The sequence below is a fragment of the Gymnoscopelus braueri genome (assembly GCF_963280865.1).
Source record: "Gymnoscopelus braueri genome assembly, chromosome: 10".
Classification (NCBI taxonomy): Eukaryota; Metazoa; Chordata; class Actinopteri; order Myctophiformes; family Myctophidae; genus Gymnoscopelus; species Gymnoscopelus braueri.
Window position 1 is genome coordinate 53,685,480 of NC_137611.1, and position 15,503 is coordinate 53,700,982.

At 39.2% G+C, this 15,503-nt stretch overlaps 1 long non-coding RNA gene across 1 annotated transcript; it reads right to left on the minus strand.

Moving 5' to 3' along the window:
* Positions 1 to 13,570: 13,570 nt before the first annotated feature.
* Positions 13,571 to 14,766, minus strand: LOC308093185. The gene is made up of 4 exons (XR_013933861.1): positions 14,678 to 14,766; positions 14,174 to 14,342; positions 13,932 to 14,059; positions 13,571 to 13,607 (listed from the first exon to the last, which is right to left on the minus strand). It is a non-coding gene; the product is annotated as an uncharacterized lncRNA (long non-coding RNA).
* Between the last annotated feature and the right edge of the window lie 737 nt (positions 14,767 to 15,503).

Genomic DNA, 15,503 nt, shown 5'->3' on the forward strand with positions numbered 1-15,503 from the left:
ACAGTTTTGGAACAGGAAATAATGCTGCAGAGTTTGATAAAAAAGCAGATTTGATGCTCAAGTCAACAAGACATCAGTTCCTCTGATAATTCAGAAATTGCGTCTGACTCTGTTGTGTACCACATGTGCTCTGAGGCCCACAGTGACAGAAAGCGCACGCATGCGCACACACACACACACACACACACACACACACACACACACACACACACACACACACACACACACACACACACACACACACACACACACACACACACACACACACACACACACACACACACACACACACACACACACACACACACACACACACACACACAGATGTTTTTCAAGGGGAAGGAAGAGAGAACAATAAAAACAACAACAATCAACGTGTCTACATATTAACACATAGTATATCTATCTGGTGCGATAAGTACCTGAGGTAAGATATAAGGTGCATGAGCATAGCAGCAGACTTATATTGTACATGATTTTTAAGGTCCAAGAATAATAACAGGCACTACATTGTTCTATCCTCTACTTACAGAATGTGACTATTTGCCTTGTTGTTTGGTGACTAGAGTTCATGCTTACTCTGCATTCTGAGCTAGCCCTTGTAAGTCGCTCTGGATAAGAGCATCTGCTAAATCAGGGGTGGGCAACTTTGATGATGGAGAGGGACACTATATTTCCACACTCACTCCAGAGGGCCACATTGCATTATACTGTTGGGCAGACACCTCTTATCTCCGTATTTTAACTTTGTTCGTAAATTAATTAACCATTCTATGTCACACAAAAGTAGCAAAATAGCCAATCTACAAGCGCAAAGCGCGTCGCAAAATGCGTCGCACCGCGGCGCGTTTTGAGCTTGTGGATCAGCTACTTTAGCTATTTTTTAATTGGAATCCAGATTTTTTTTTGCTATTTTTGAATTGGAATCCTGAAAAGTAAAATTTGAATTTAATTTCAAATGCATTCATATTTTGTTAACTTTTTGACTTAAATACAAATACATTGGACATAGAAAAGACAATATAATTGTAATACTAGTCATTGAGCTACTAATATAAACTGAAGTAATTAAAGCGGGTAATTTTTGCATGTTTGGAATTGTAACAACTGAAATCAATAATATATCACTATTCCGATATTAACCTGTGGGCCGCATTAAGTGAAGGTGGGGGCCGCATGTGGCCCCCGGGCCGCCAGTTGCCCACACAATACACAAACAAGTCATTGACATTCTGTCAAATACTGTATTTCACCCACATAAGTAAATGTTCTTAATTTCTATCAGAGTGAAGAGGTTTGTGATTTAACATCATCAACAAGCTCCTCCTTCAAATGGATCAGTCAGTGTGAGCTACAGTCAAGTAGAACAGTGACACTCTAGTTAGTGTAGTTCACACTCACCTACCAGTACAACTAGGATGTTTCTGCTCATTTCACTGATGATGGCTGCTATGTGCTTTGGTATGATTTATTTTACTGCATATCAAATCGCAACAGTCACAACAATATAAAAAAACTATTAAAAGACTTCAAGACAAACAGTAAAAATGGTTATATTGATTCATTGTTTGTTCATGGTGTTCATTGTGTTCTACAGAATGCAGTGCACAGACAGGCAACGTGCTTCAACCTGGAGGAGATGTGACAGCTACTAAAGAAGAGGCTGTAACACTCAACTGTGAATATAACTCCAGTTCTACAAATGTAGAACTCTACTGGTACAAAATGGACGCAAATGGAATCCCAAAAATAGTTTTAGGCCGCTTTTCTTATTCTAATGGATCTGGAAAAATAGAAGATGATTTCAAGGAAAGATTGAACTCCATTCTGGATTCCAGCAAAAGATCAGTTCCCCTGAGGATTCAGAAAGTGCAGCTAGCTGTCTGACTCTGCTGTGTACTACTGTGCTCTGAGGCCCACAGTGACAGGAAACACAGACACACTGTACAAAAACATAAGCTGACATACCAGTGCACTGCTGGAAGCCTTTTACTGAAACCATCACGGAACTCAACGTTTAACCTCCACTAGAGGCAACAGCATCAAAGAGACCAGTTATTGCATATTGATGTACTGTGCTTGATCATTGTGTCATTATAAACTACTGGCATGGAGAGAACTGGGGTGGCAGTGGCTCAGGAGGTAGAGCAGCCTCTGAAGGTTCCCGGTTCAATCCCGGTTGTCAGTGGCTAAGGATGAAAATGAACATTCTTTGCAACTATTTACCTATTTACACTGCATTCCTAACTGTACCATAAAATACAGTTCTGTATTTGAATTCTCTAATCCTTAATACTGTCCCTCTCAAATAAACAAATAAAACACACACACACACACACACACACACACACACACACACACACACACACACACACACACACACACACACACACACACACACACACACACACACACACACACACACACACACACACACACACACACACACACACACACACACACACACACACACACCATATAAGGACTCGATCCAAGATTAAACATATATTTAATTTAAACCTGGTTGGGATGACCGTATGATTCTCACTTCTCGTATCGATGGTGTGATATAAACTTCATATGATTTCATATTTATATGAATGTGGATAACTTTCAGATAGAACTCAAACTGTATGGTTAATTATTGCCCAGAGAAACATGTATTAGTTTATAATTTATAATACATATTATCACTATGATTTACATTCATTTGGTGGTTCAGTCACTTCACACATGCATGTCCAATATGTTCATGAAGCATGTGTTTGACAGTATGTTCGCAATTGTTTATTACTTGAGTTAGACAGGATATCATACTACAAACATAATCTATAATCTCTAATGCATCTGGGCAGTATTTAGCAGTACAGTTTGAGGACTACCTGAAAGTCACAGCAGAAATTACAGTAAAATCAAGAGCCGTTTGGACAATATTTCTATGAATAATGTAACCTCAAATAGATGAGTTTTCAAGTATGTCACACGTCACTTCCAATAAGAAATAGGAGTGAATTTGCAGTTATCTTCCTTCTGTTTGATGATCTGTTGTTCTCAAACATGAGGATTGATTCAGGATATGAGCTATTTGCACCCTGAAATCATTTATATTAATTATTATTCAAAGTCTCTATTATTACTCCCAAGAAAAATGAACATTCATTCATTTATCCTTTTGACCCAAAATACTACTAGACAGCAACATAACAGGAGGACCTTAAAACACATTGAAAGGAGAATGCTATCATCAAGTGTCACCATTGTCAGTCAAACTGAGAGCCTAGCTGTGCTAACAGCACCATGTTCCTCAAGCTAATGCTGTTCCTTTCTGCTATAACAGGTGAGTCTGTTGTCATCAACTATTCACAAACTACTCCATGGTGACACTCTACATACATACTAGGAAAACAAATCAGTTCCCATCATAACAAGCATGAAAGCATATGATTTGAAATACAAAAGGTTACAAATGAACACATTTTTCAGGTGTCAGTTTGCAGGTGGGTATCATAGATTCGGTTCATAGGTTCGGGATTTGTAGTGCGCCCCCCTATCCAGTTATTACACTGGCCCGGGTCACAGTTTGAAAAATGAAGAGACAAGAGAAAAGCATAGGACAAGACAAAGAAGACTAGACTAGGACAACAAGAACTCAGTCACACTGTCATAAGAATCAGTCATGGCATCAACAGTGGCGTTTGAAGAGGAGGAACCAACAGTAGAAACATAAGAGGTTGAATAGAGTGTATAAAGCTACATGAAGAAAAGAAGGCTTGAACATCTGTAGTTGATACTTTGTCCGTGTTTCATCCAACATGTTTTCATTTTATTTACTGTTTCTCGTGTTTAAGGGTGAGTCAAATTATTAATTATTTCAACTATAGATACCACAAACCAAACGAGAGTAAATGTTTCAATTAAAGATCTATAATGTCAATTATAGATGTTTCATTATTTATATCCATGAATGTAAGTCAAATCTATTTTCACAGATGTTCGTTGTCAATATCTCACTCCGGTCAAGACTGAAGAGTTCAGTTTAGAAGACAGCACTGTCACACTGTCCTACAATATCTCCAAGGCTGTTGCTGGAGGAGATGTTTTCTACTGGTATCGACAATATGCAAGAAAATCACCAGAATTCCTTGTGCTCATCTTAGGATCAGAGCACAATAAAATATCAGATAATCAGAGATGCTCTACTAAACTGTCTGAAGGAAACAAACGTGTGGATCTGAAGATCCCCTCTGCCGAAATGACAGACTCTGCTCTGTACTACTGTGCTGTGAAGCCCACAGTGACAAGAAATGCACACACACTGTACAAAAACCCACACACTTCTTCATAAGGAGACATACCAGCTGGAAGTCTTTTCCTAACATCACCACTAGAGGGCAGCCTTATCTAGTGGCTACACTGTATTGATACACTGTGCTTGATCATTGTGTCATTAAAAACTCTCAGACTGAATGTTGACCATCACTTACTTTCTCTGTTGATTTAAACCTGTGGTAGAGATGGAACATTGACTTTGGATGATTCTCCCTTCTATTATCTTTGGTATGATAGAAACTACATCATATTGTTTCATATGTATAGGAATATGAATAGTTTTCACAAAGTCATCAAGCATTAATTCTAATTAATGCTCAGAGGAACATTCAATACTTTCTAATTTATAATAAATACTATCCCTGTGATGTAGATTGATTGTGTAGGTTCAGTTACTTCACACATGTTTACAATGATCATAAAGCATGCGTGTGACCGTATGTTCATAATTGTTTATTACATGAGTTACACAGGATATCACACAACAAACATACCTCCAAATGTTGAAAGGCACTCGACAAGGATGTCATTTCTCCACACTGTGTTTCTACCCCTGAATCTGGAGCCACAGGATCAATGACTGTTAAAGTTGAATCACAGCACAAACTATTACAGATAAATAATATATACAAAATCCATGGCTGGTCGGACAAGATATTTCTAAATACGGTAATGTTGTAACCTCAATTAAATGTGCATTCAACTACATCACTCCACACCTAAAACTTTGAGCAAGAAATAGGAGCGAAATTGTTTTTATCTTCCTTTTGTTGGATTATATGTTCTCAAACATGAGGATTGATTCGGGATATGAGCTATTAGAATGTATTTCCTGAATGTATTTTCCTTCTTATTAAACGTCTATAATTACTGCTCAGGTGAACAATCATTTATCATTTTGACCTCCATATAATACTATCAATGTTATTTAAACTAATTTGGTGGTTTTGATTACATCCCACATGTTCAATAGGTTGAATAGCGTGTGTTTAGACAGCTAGGAGGAGCTTAACACACTTTGATGGGAGTATGTGATCATCAACAACAAGTGTCACCATCTGTAGTCAAACTGAGAGCCTAGCTGTGCTAACAGCACCATGTTCCTCCAGCTAATATTGTTCCTTTCTGCTCTAACAGGTGAGTCTGTTGTTATCATAAACTATTCATAAACTACTCCAAGATAACACTGAGCATACATAGGCCTACTACATACAATAAAGAACAACATTTAATTATGAAAACTGGAGTCCATAGACAATGATTTTAAACATTTACATATATACAGTACATATTGTTTTAATCTTTTTCAGGTGTCAGTTTGCAGATGGACATCCAACCCACAAGAACCATAGTTGAAAGTGTGGATGGATCTCTAGTTATTCTGTCCTGTAATTATAGCACCTCTGCTACCAACCTCCAGTGGTATCGTCAGTACCCTGGATCAACACCTCAATTCCTCATACTTTCTAACCCCAACACTGAGTATGTACAGAGAGCACAGCCTGAAGATTTTAGACTGAATATCAGCTTCAATGAAGAGAAAACACGTGTGGATCTGAAGATCTCCTCTGCTGCACTGACAGACTCTGCTCTGTACTACTGCGCCCTGCAGCCCACAGTGACAGGAAACACATAAGCCCTGTACAAAAACCTACACACTCTAAATGTCTAAGCTGATATACCAGTGTGCTGCTTGAAACCATGTCTTAGTATATCCTCAAGAGGGCAACATTATCAAATAGATCTTGTACATTGAAGCACTATGCTTGATCATTGTGTCATTTAAAACTTCTGGGATGAAGAGAACAACTCTCAGACTGAATGTCTGTATCACTTAGTTTTTCTGTTGATTTAAACCTCGTTGTAGAGATGAAACCTAGGATGTGAATGATTCTCTTGGGCTTTCTATTTAAATGAAGCTGTGAGGAATGCATCTCTCCATTGTCTGATGCAGTCCTGGCTTTAGACGGAAACAGTGTTACTCTCTCCTGCAGATACTCTGAGAAAGTAACAAGCCTCTACTGGTATCAACAGCACCCCAGATCATCTCCACATTTCCTAATCGCGGATTACTCTGAAAATATATCAGGTCTCTCAATAAACCATGAAAAAGAAAATCACCTGAAGATCTCCTCTGCTGCACTGACAGACTCTGCTCTGTACTACTGTGCCCTGCAGCCCACAGTGACACACACAGTGGAAACACACAAACCCTGTACGAAAACCTGAGGAGAGCAGCCATGAGGGGGTCGCGGTGGCGCAATCGGTAGCGCTGTTGCCTCACAGCTAGAAGGTCCTGGGTTCGATTCCCGCAGGGGACGCTGTGGGCGCTGGTGGCGTGTCTTCTCCTCCGCGCCATCAGCTCTAGGGTCCATACCCTAGGTGAGGTTGGTGAAATAGCCTACTCTGTGTGGAATTTGCATGTTCTCCCGTGTCTCCTAGGGTAGTTAATACCCTCATAAAAACATGTAGTAATCCTGGTCTCTATATTGCCTCCCTGGAGGGGGGGGGGGGAAACAGTGGTGTTTGAAGAGGAGGAACCAACAGTAGAAACATAGGTAACATGGCACTGGTCCGACCACCCGTTAGTCCGACCGGTCAGACTAAAGAGAGGTCGTATCAGTCCCAATAATCCAACCTCCCTTTAATCCGACCCGTCGGACAGTTCAGACTTAAGAGAGGTGTCTGTAGGCCCATACCCCATAGCTTCTGACTCACCGAACCCACAGATGCGTGTCCGTGCATTATTTTGCGTGGAGAGATATCAGAACCGTTCCCACCAGCAGCTTTTTCAGAGCGCATTTGTCACACGCAGAAAGCAGCCCAGTAGACAGTGAAACTAAACGTTGGGGGGAGCTTGGGTGTACTTTATTTTAGCATACCCTAAGCAGGCTATAGCACTCCCAATTAATGTACAGTAGGCTACATGTAGGCTACAGTATGTTGTGTATTGCATGTTACAGCTTGCACTTGAAATCCACTAATGTATTCTGTGTGTCATTATGTGCACTGGAAACCTCCGATGGTAATTGGTCCTTTTACATAAGGTAAGCAGTGTCATGTCCTCATCAGCCTGTCATATAATACACCATTACTCCTGTAAATATATAAATAATTAAATATTTTTACTCATACAAGACTGTATCAGTTCACTGTTTTTATGTGCGAAGGTGACAGCAATATTTACCGCTGGCCTAAAGCTGCCCCCCACCCCCATAAATAATACGCTATCAGTAATTTACCAAATGTATCTGATCTACAAGCTCACAACGTGGCGATCAGCAACACATTGTTGTGAGCTTGTAGATCTGTATGATTAATGTTGCTTGTTGCATGTCTGGGAGGAGGTGGGTTAATAATTATGAGAATAAAAGTATAGCCTTCTGGTCAGTCCATAAATGTATGTTAAGGGGAAAAACATATTATTATTATGCTATTATTATTACGCTATTGTTATTATTACGCTATTATTATTATTATTACTATTACATTAATGTTGATGTTCCGTCACAGCACATTGTTGCGCACACGTTGATTGACGGGACAGTGATCACGTACTCAGAGACGCACACAGTCTCGTTGTCCGCTATTTTCCACTCCAGAGAAACACCAGTTTACAAAGGACCTTAAATAAAAAAAAGAAATAAACCTTAAGCGCAGCTAAAAGCAGACATACAGTAGAAACGTCGCAGAATCCTAAACCTAAATGAACATTCAGCGCATTTAGCACCATGGACAGCGACCACAGCCTGTCTGGGTCAGACAAGAAAAAAAACAGGGGGAGAAAGAGAGAGGGGGGGGAGAGATCAAGTGGTTTCTTCACGTTTATTCAGCCAGCCCATACGTATTGGTAGTGACCATTGGTTTCCAAAAATACAATTCAAAAAGTCTACAATTCATAATCAATTATTTTAATGGCCATATTAGTTTATTCAATGGACAAATAACGGTTTATTGTGATATTTACTGCCTCTGCAATGATCAGATGCATCGGAATAATAATATTTGTAAAAACGTAGTACTTGGAACAACACTGAACGGAAAATGACCATGTATTTGTGTTGAGTCATTATATATAAGCATAATATATTTAAATTAAACATGCCCAATGGTTACATTTGTGATGGCCCCCTAGGGCCTTTGCCAGATATATTCTATTAACGGTTCTCTGTTGCAGTGCTGATTGGAAGGTGGAGTTGGAGGTAATCAGGGGAAGGGGAGACACCTGGCCACTGTCTCCCACAGTATGAAAGACCTGCCCTGCTTTAGCTCATTCTCTCCTTCCACCTGGGCCACACCCAAAAATCGCCACACAGAGAGCACTTGTGTTTCTCTTATGTTGGCATTATTTGGTAGTAGGCCAACTTCATTGTTTACATGTTTGTTATCATGATTATGTTTTGTAAATAAAATGATTTTTAGTTAAAACTCTCTAGTCTCCCCTTTATTTGTTGTGGCCTAGAGCCAGGCCATAACACATTGCAAACAATCTTACACCTGAATGAGATAAAATATTCATTAACTTAGGAGAAGAAGCTACATGAAGAAAAGAGACCTTGAACCTCTTTAGTCGACACTTTGTCCTTGTTTCATCCAACATGTTGTCATTCTATTTACTGTTTCTCACATTTGCGTCCAAGTATTATCACTATTGGACTAATGTTGTGGGTAATTAGAGATGTTCAGTATGTTCATATATTACATTACATGACTTATACACAACAAACATGTCTATAATCTCTAATGCTGAAAGGCACTTAACAAGGATGTCCTTTCTCCACACTGTGTTTTTACCTCTAAATATGGATCCACAGGATCAACGACCTGTTAAACTTGAGTCACAGCAGAAACTATTGTAAATTAATATAGCAAATCCATTGCTTGGTTATTTCTAAGTAAGTTAATACTGTAACCTCAAAGAGATGAGTTTTCAAGCAAGTCACGACAACACACTTGAAACTTCCAGTTAAAGTAAGAAATACAAGTGAATTTGCACTTATCTTCCTTTTGTTTGATCATCTGTTTTTCTTAAACATGATTGATTCAGGATCTATTAACAATCTGATATCATGTATTTTCCTTCTCATTCAAAGTCTCTATAATTACTGCACAGATGAACAATCATTTATCATTTTGATCTCCATAACACTATCACTATGGTTTAGATTAATTTGGAGTTTTAATTACTTCATACTACAATATAGTAATATATAATATATTCATGACGCATGTGTTTAGACAGCAGTATAACAGGAGGAGCTTAACACACTATGAAGGCAAGATATATTTAAAGAAGGTAGGGTCATCTACGTCATTTTCGCTATCATGCAATTCCAGCCGGCAGATTCGTCGCACCATGGGAGCCAGACTGCAGCCGTGAGTTCAGTGGAATGCATTGGAGTTAATGAGAGCCCGGTGGATCAGCTCATGAACAAAATATATTTCTGAATGACTGAGATCTTTGTAAAGTAATTGCTTCTGGAAAATAAAAGAAGACATATCACACATTGTTTTCTGCTCTGTTGCTTTTCGATGTGTCCACTGTATAAGTTTATTGAGCTATCTAAAGAGCACAAAGTACAAGATACTGCCGAGCCAGAAACCAGTGTTGCCATGTCCACTTATTATAAGCGACTTTGGGCTTATTTTTCAGTGAAGTTGCTTGTAAATATTGGTAGTTGCGGGTTGCGGTTTTTTGGGCTTTTTTCTAAAGTGTAGTTGATTATTTGGACTTGGGCTTCACAATTTTAACCAGTGGTTCTCAATTATGTTTATGTCATGGACCCTCAAATTAATATGTTATGTATTTGTCCCTAACCCCCATCTGAAAATGTTTTATATATATATATATATATATATATATATATATATACACAAATATTTTTTATATATTATTAATTCTTTTCAAAAATGTTGTCATTTGTCATTTGTCTTCATATATTTTTTAAAACATTTTCCACATTTATGTATTAAATAAATGATGATATCTATAAATGATTATGTCCATTTTGAATAGCTTGTATACATGATTATTGTGCAATTGACAGATTTTGTTCTCAGTTAAGGTATGTTTATAAATGGCAGTGCGGCCACCCTACTCACTGTACCCTGTACATGTATGTTTAAAATAAAAGCATGAATATATTAACCTGTCTAGTATTTTTAATAGCTTAGTATTGATGCACAATAACATGTATGTTTATGAAACACAATTGTATACATAATTATACAATATATGTTGCCCCCCCCCCCACCCTAGGTAGGGGGTCGAGGTAGGGTAGGGGGTCCCTGTTCCATCTCCCCATCAGTTTGGGAAAACGTTGAAGACCCCTGGCCCCCGGTGCTTCTTTTGGGCTTGTTTTCCTAGACCTGGTTGCTTATTTCTCTCACACAATCTGGCAACACTGCCAGAGACGATTTTTATACAGTCAATGGACGATACATGCCGCTGTTTAGATGCCTCAATAAAATCATACAGTGTGCTAAAATGTTTTGAATTGATTGGATAAAAACCTGTGATATGTCTTCTTTTATATTCCTGAACCGATTATCTGACAAAGGACACAATCGTTCAGAAATAGTGTTTGTTCACAAGCTGGTCCAGCTGGCTGGCATAGACTACTGTACTGTACTTAAGTACAATTTTGAGGTATTTTTACTTTGCTGGAGTATTTCCAATTTTCAGTACTTTTACTTCTACTCCACTACCTCTCAGAAGCACATATTATAGCCTGCTTTTACTTCACTACAATTATTTGAAAACTTTAGTTACTAGTTACTTTGTAGATTTTGAAATAGCCGATCTACAAGCTCACATGCGCATTGTGAGCTTGTAGATCTGCAATTTTAAAAAGATTTGTATACATTTTACACACTTGAAAACTTGTGAAATGGAACATTGTGCATGAGTAGCCTACTTTCTACTTTAGTACATTTTGATAGAGAACGGGTACATTTTGAATTCCGGACTTTTACTTGTAACAGAGTATTTCTACATTGCAGTTGATACTTTTACTTAAATAAAAAAGAATATTTTTTCCACCACTGGGTTTAAAGTGGTTAAAACAAAACCAGCCAATCACAGAGTTTGGGGGCGTGGTTGTGGCTGTTAAATCAGAGTCATTTCCACATGGTTTGGTGTTCAGCATGTTTCAGACAAACTCCTCCTGTCAGATTCTCTGATGAGTTGAATTACAGATTGTTTGATCAACTGATTATACTCTGGATCTCCCACCAAGAGACCAGCGGACAAGACAACTAAAGTCAACCGCAAGGAAGGTAATGACTGACTGGCTGGTACACAGGTGCATGATTCGCCCTGAAACATGACTGTCTGTCGTATATTATACCGTCATGGATGAACTTCAACATAAGTGTTTGCACGGTCTCCCTTTTTGGCCCGTACATCTACATAAACGTTCAGATTTCAAATATAAAGTGCTCACCCCATGGCCACGGATGTTACAATTCTGTACGGACCCTCAGAAGTACCCATATCTTCCGTATTGTTCAATAAAAAGCATTTTAAACCGATCGGTGGCCATTTTCTCCGTATTTTTTCCATTTGCTTTTAACCGCGTGACCCTATCGGTTGGGAGTTGTATTGCACTCTGATACATTATAACTCTATGAGAAAATGGCCACCGATCGGATTAAAATGCTTTTTATTGAACAATAGGGAATATACGGGTACTTATGAGGATCCGTACATAATTGTAACATCTGTGGCCATGGGGTCAGCACTTATTATTTGAAATCTGAACGTTTACGTAGATGTACGGGCCAAAAAAGCAGAAAGTGCTAACACTATGTTGAAGTTCATCCTAATCATGTGGCTTGTGATGTGCATGATGATGATAATCATAATTATTCAAAAACATCAAACATCAATCTGACACTAAAGGTGACTTCACGGTGGTGGTTATTCATTCATAATAGTAAACAACGTCTGGAGACATGTTGTTTTGCTTGACCTCAAACAATGGCAGTGGATCAATGGTTGCGTTCAATGCAGAGGCAAAGACGAAAACTGTTTCACAGAACGACAGAAGCCATTTTGGCATCATGAGAAGTAGGGTTATCATCACAGGTGTAAACAGTTATATTAATTAAGGTCTCAAACAGAGTCATGATGCTACTGTGCATGTTAAGGCTCGCTGGAAAGAACTTTGATTGAATTAAAGCGGTGTTTACCTGCTAATTCATATCCTTATTGACTGAAGTGAAAAAGCTCTGTCATTGGCAAATGTTGAAATGTTTAGTGTGTACGTGCAGTGGTGGAAAAAGTACCTTATTTTTTTTTGTTAAGTAAATGTATCAATACTGCAATGTAGAAGTACTTTACAAGTAAAAGTAGCATAACAATCAGTTCAACCACTTTAAACCTATAGTATACACCTGCTTTAAATAAAAAAAAATCTTGAACAAATGTGGAATATTAGGAATATTTGAAAAATGTTAACCCAAATCTTGTATGGGGGTCTCTGGCACAAAATATGTTCAGGTTGGGGTCCAGACAAATGCATATTAATTTGAGGGTCCTTGATGTGAAAAAGTTTGAGAACCATTTGCTATAGCATTTGAAGTTTGTGGAACAGTTAGCCTAACAACAACTTAATAATAACTTATTTTTGCTTTAATCCCCCCATCATCAGCAGTCTGTATACGAGCCCCTCCTCCCTCCATCAGCAGTCTGTACTCCCCCCTCCTCCCCCCACCATGGCGTGTGCCCTGCCAGAATCTCCCACCAGTGTCCTGCGGGTGGAGCTGACCTGTCCGGTATGTCTGGAGCTGTACCTGGAGCCCCACCAGCTGCCCTGTGGACACAACTTCTGCGCAGCTGCACTGCCTCCAGCGCCTCATCCGGCCCCAACGCGCCCGGTTCTCCTGCCCAGAGTGCAGAGTCACCTGCTCCTCCACCGATCAGCTCCAGAAGAACTTCAAACTGGCCAACATCGCAGACGATTACCGGAACAGACGCCAGGGTTTTCCTGTTAAGAAATGAAAGTCTTTGGTGAATAGAGATGAGGCACATTTTGATTTTGACCGCATGGCTACAAAATGTGGCTGAGCCATCTAGAACAGGGTTTGTCTGTATGTCTGTCTGACGACACCAGAACAGCACAGAAGTCCAGTACTCTTGTGCTGGGAGATGAGTAGCATCCATTCCTCTATAAAATGTTAAATACTTACGAAGCCACTGCTTGAGGAGTCCTTCAAGGAGGGAAACCCAAGAATCAAAAGATGTAGCCAGGGCCTTTTTGGTGTCATTGGTAGGACTGCAAACACAGAAAAACTCAATTACCACCAGCAGGGTCAAACAAGATTTTAAGTATTTGCTAAAACATGTGTCGCACCCCAGTATAATGGCTGTAGCATATTCTGCAGCTAATAGGGATCCTAATACATTAAAAGCACTACTGAACGTGCATGTGTTTTGGTATAATGTGTTGTGCATGTTTATGTTGGTGGTCTAGGTACTGTAAATGTCAGACTTGAAAGTAGTGTCCAGTCTTATCTTTTCCCCTGAAAGAAGATTCATATAACCTTTTCAAACTAACATAACATTCAAGCAAAAAAAAAAAAAAAAACGTTTTAATTACCTCTCTCCAAACTTCTCCATGAGGCGAGACACCAAAATACGGACGAGGCACCTTCTTTGCGAAGGGATGATCACATTCTCATCAAGGCTCCCCAGGATCAGCTTGCCTTCAGCAGAGCCTGTGAGAATCTGGCAGATATAGAGAAAATTGCAAGGAGGGACAACATTGCAGATATTGTTTATTACTCTTTAGTGTTGATTTAAGGAAAAAGTGAAACCCAAGTCTTAAAAAGTGGAGCTTACAAATTGTGGAATTATATAGTGTTTGTGGTATCGTCACTGGTACGACAGGTGCCGCTGAGTCCTCCATGGAGGGTGGACGTGTGGCAGTTGCCATTCCTTCCTCCATGAGGGGTGGAGGTGTGGTAGTTGGTTGGACATCAGGACTTGTAGGTGGCACAGCAGGTTCAATCTAAACAGAAAACCCAGGTTAATGTAACAAACAGTGACAGCCACCTAGAATTGCCGGATGAGCATCAGTAATGTAAGTTAGTGTGCCACACCACACTAGCGGACTCAGAAGACACACAGTATGCATGGTGTGAAAGATGTGCACCAGAAAGATGACATTCTCACTGCCAAAGTTTTGATAAATTCAGAGACCTGTGTAAAGTATAGTTTACATTGAGAGAGAGTGTGTGTGTGTGTGTGTGTGTGTGTGTGTGTGTGTGTGTGTGTGTGTGTGTGTGTGTGTGGGGGGGGGGGGGGGGGTGTAGCCTCTCACATCTGCAGTGATACTATACTTACAAGTCTTCTAAATCTTTTGAGGAACTTTAGCCTGGGGGCCAGCTTTTGGGATCAATTGGCTGATGGTCCTCTCGTCTAAAAGAAGAAAACTCTCCTCGTCAATTCCCTCGTCTGAAAGACAAAAACACAAAATACAAGGACATCTTTATTTAAACCCACGGAGAAGAGCAAAAAATAAGAGGATAATTACATGGAAGCTATTGGAATAAAAATGCATTTTCAGTAACATAATACAAGCACTGATTGAGCACTAAAATACAATACAGCCAATTCCATGACATTTCAAATCATTCCTACCTATGCAGACCATCTGCTTGCTGTGAATGTAAAAATAAAACATGTTCTTACCTTTAAATCTAACAATAAGGTCTAGCAGCTGCCACTCTGTCAATGTGTCACACACAGAACTGTCCATTGATCTGAGACAAAAAAACACAAAAAGAGCTTAATTAAAACAAAACATAAAATGTACATTTGCATGACTTGAAACTCACTGCTGGGGGTAATTTTTCCAGTTGATGAGGCTACTAAAACTGACAAATGTCTGCTTCTCCCATTTAAAAAATGGTATTACCTGTTGTATTTAGCACACATGAGCCCCATGCACTTACTATGGTTATTAGCATTGTATTTTATCTGCAGACTTAGGCTTTGGGTTATATCAAAGCCTTTATTTTTAAATAGAGTGATACACTTAACTAAAACAATCAGATCACAAGTGTTCTTTATTGTGTGTTCACAATAGTGATATGAGTGAAGAGTGACTGCTAGAAACAGCTCAACACCCTCAATCCACAATAGAGCAAGATTAGTTAACCAACTACAC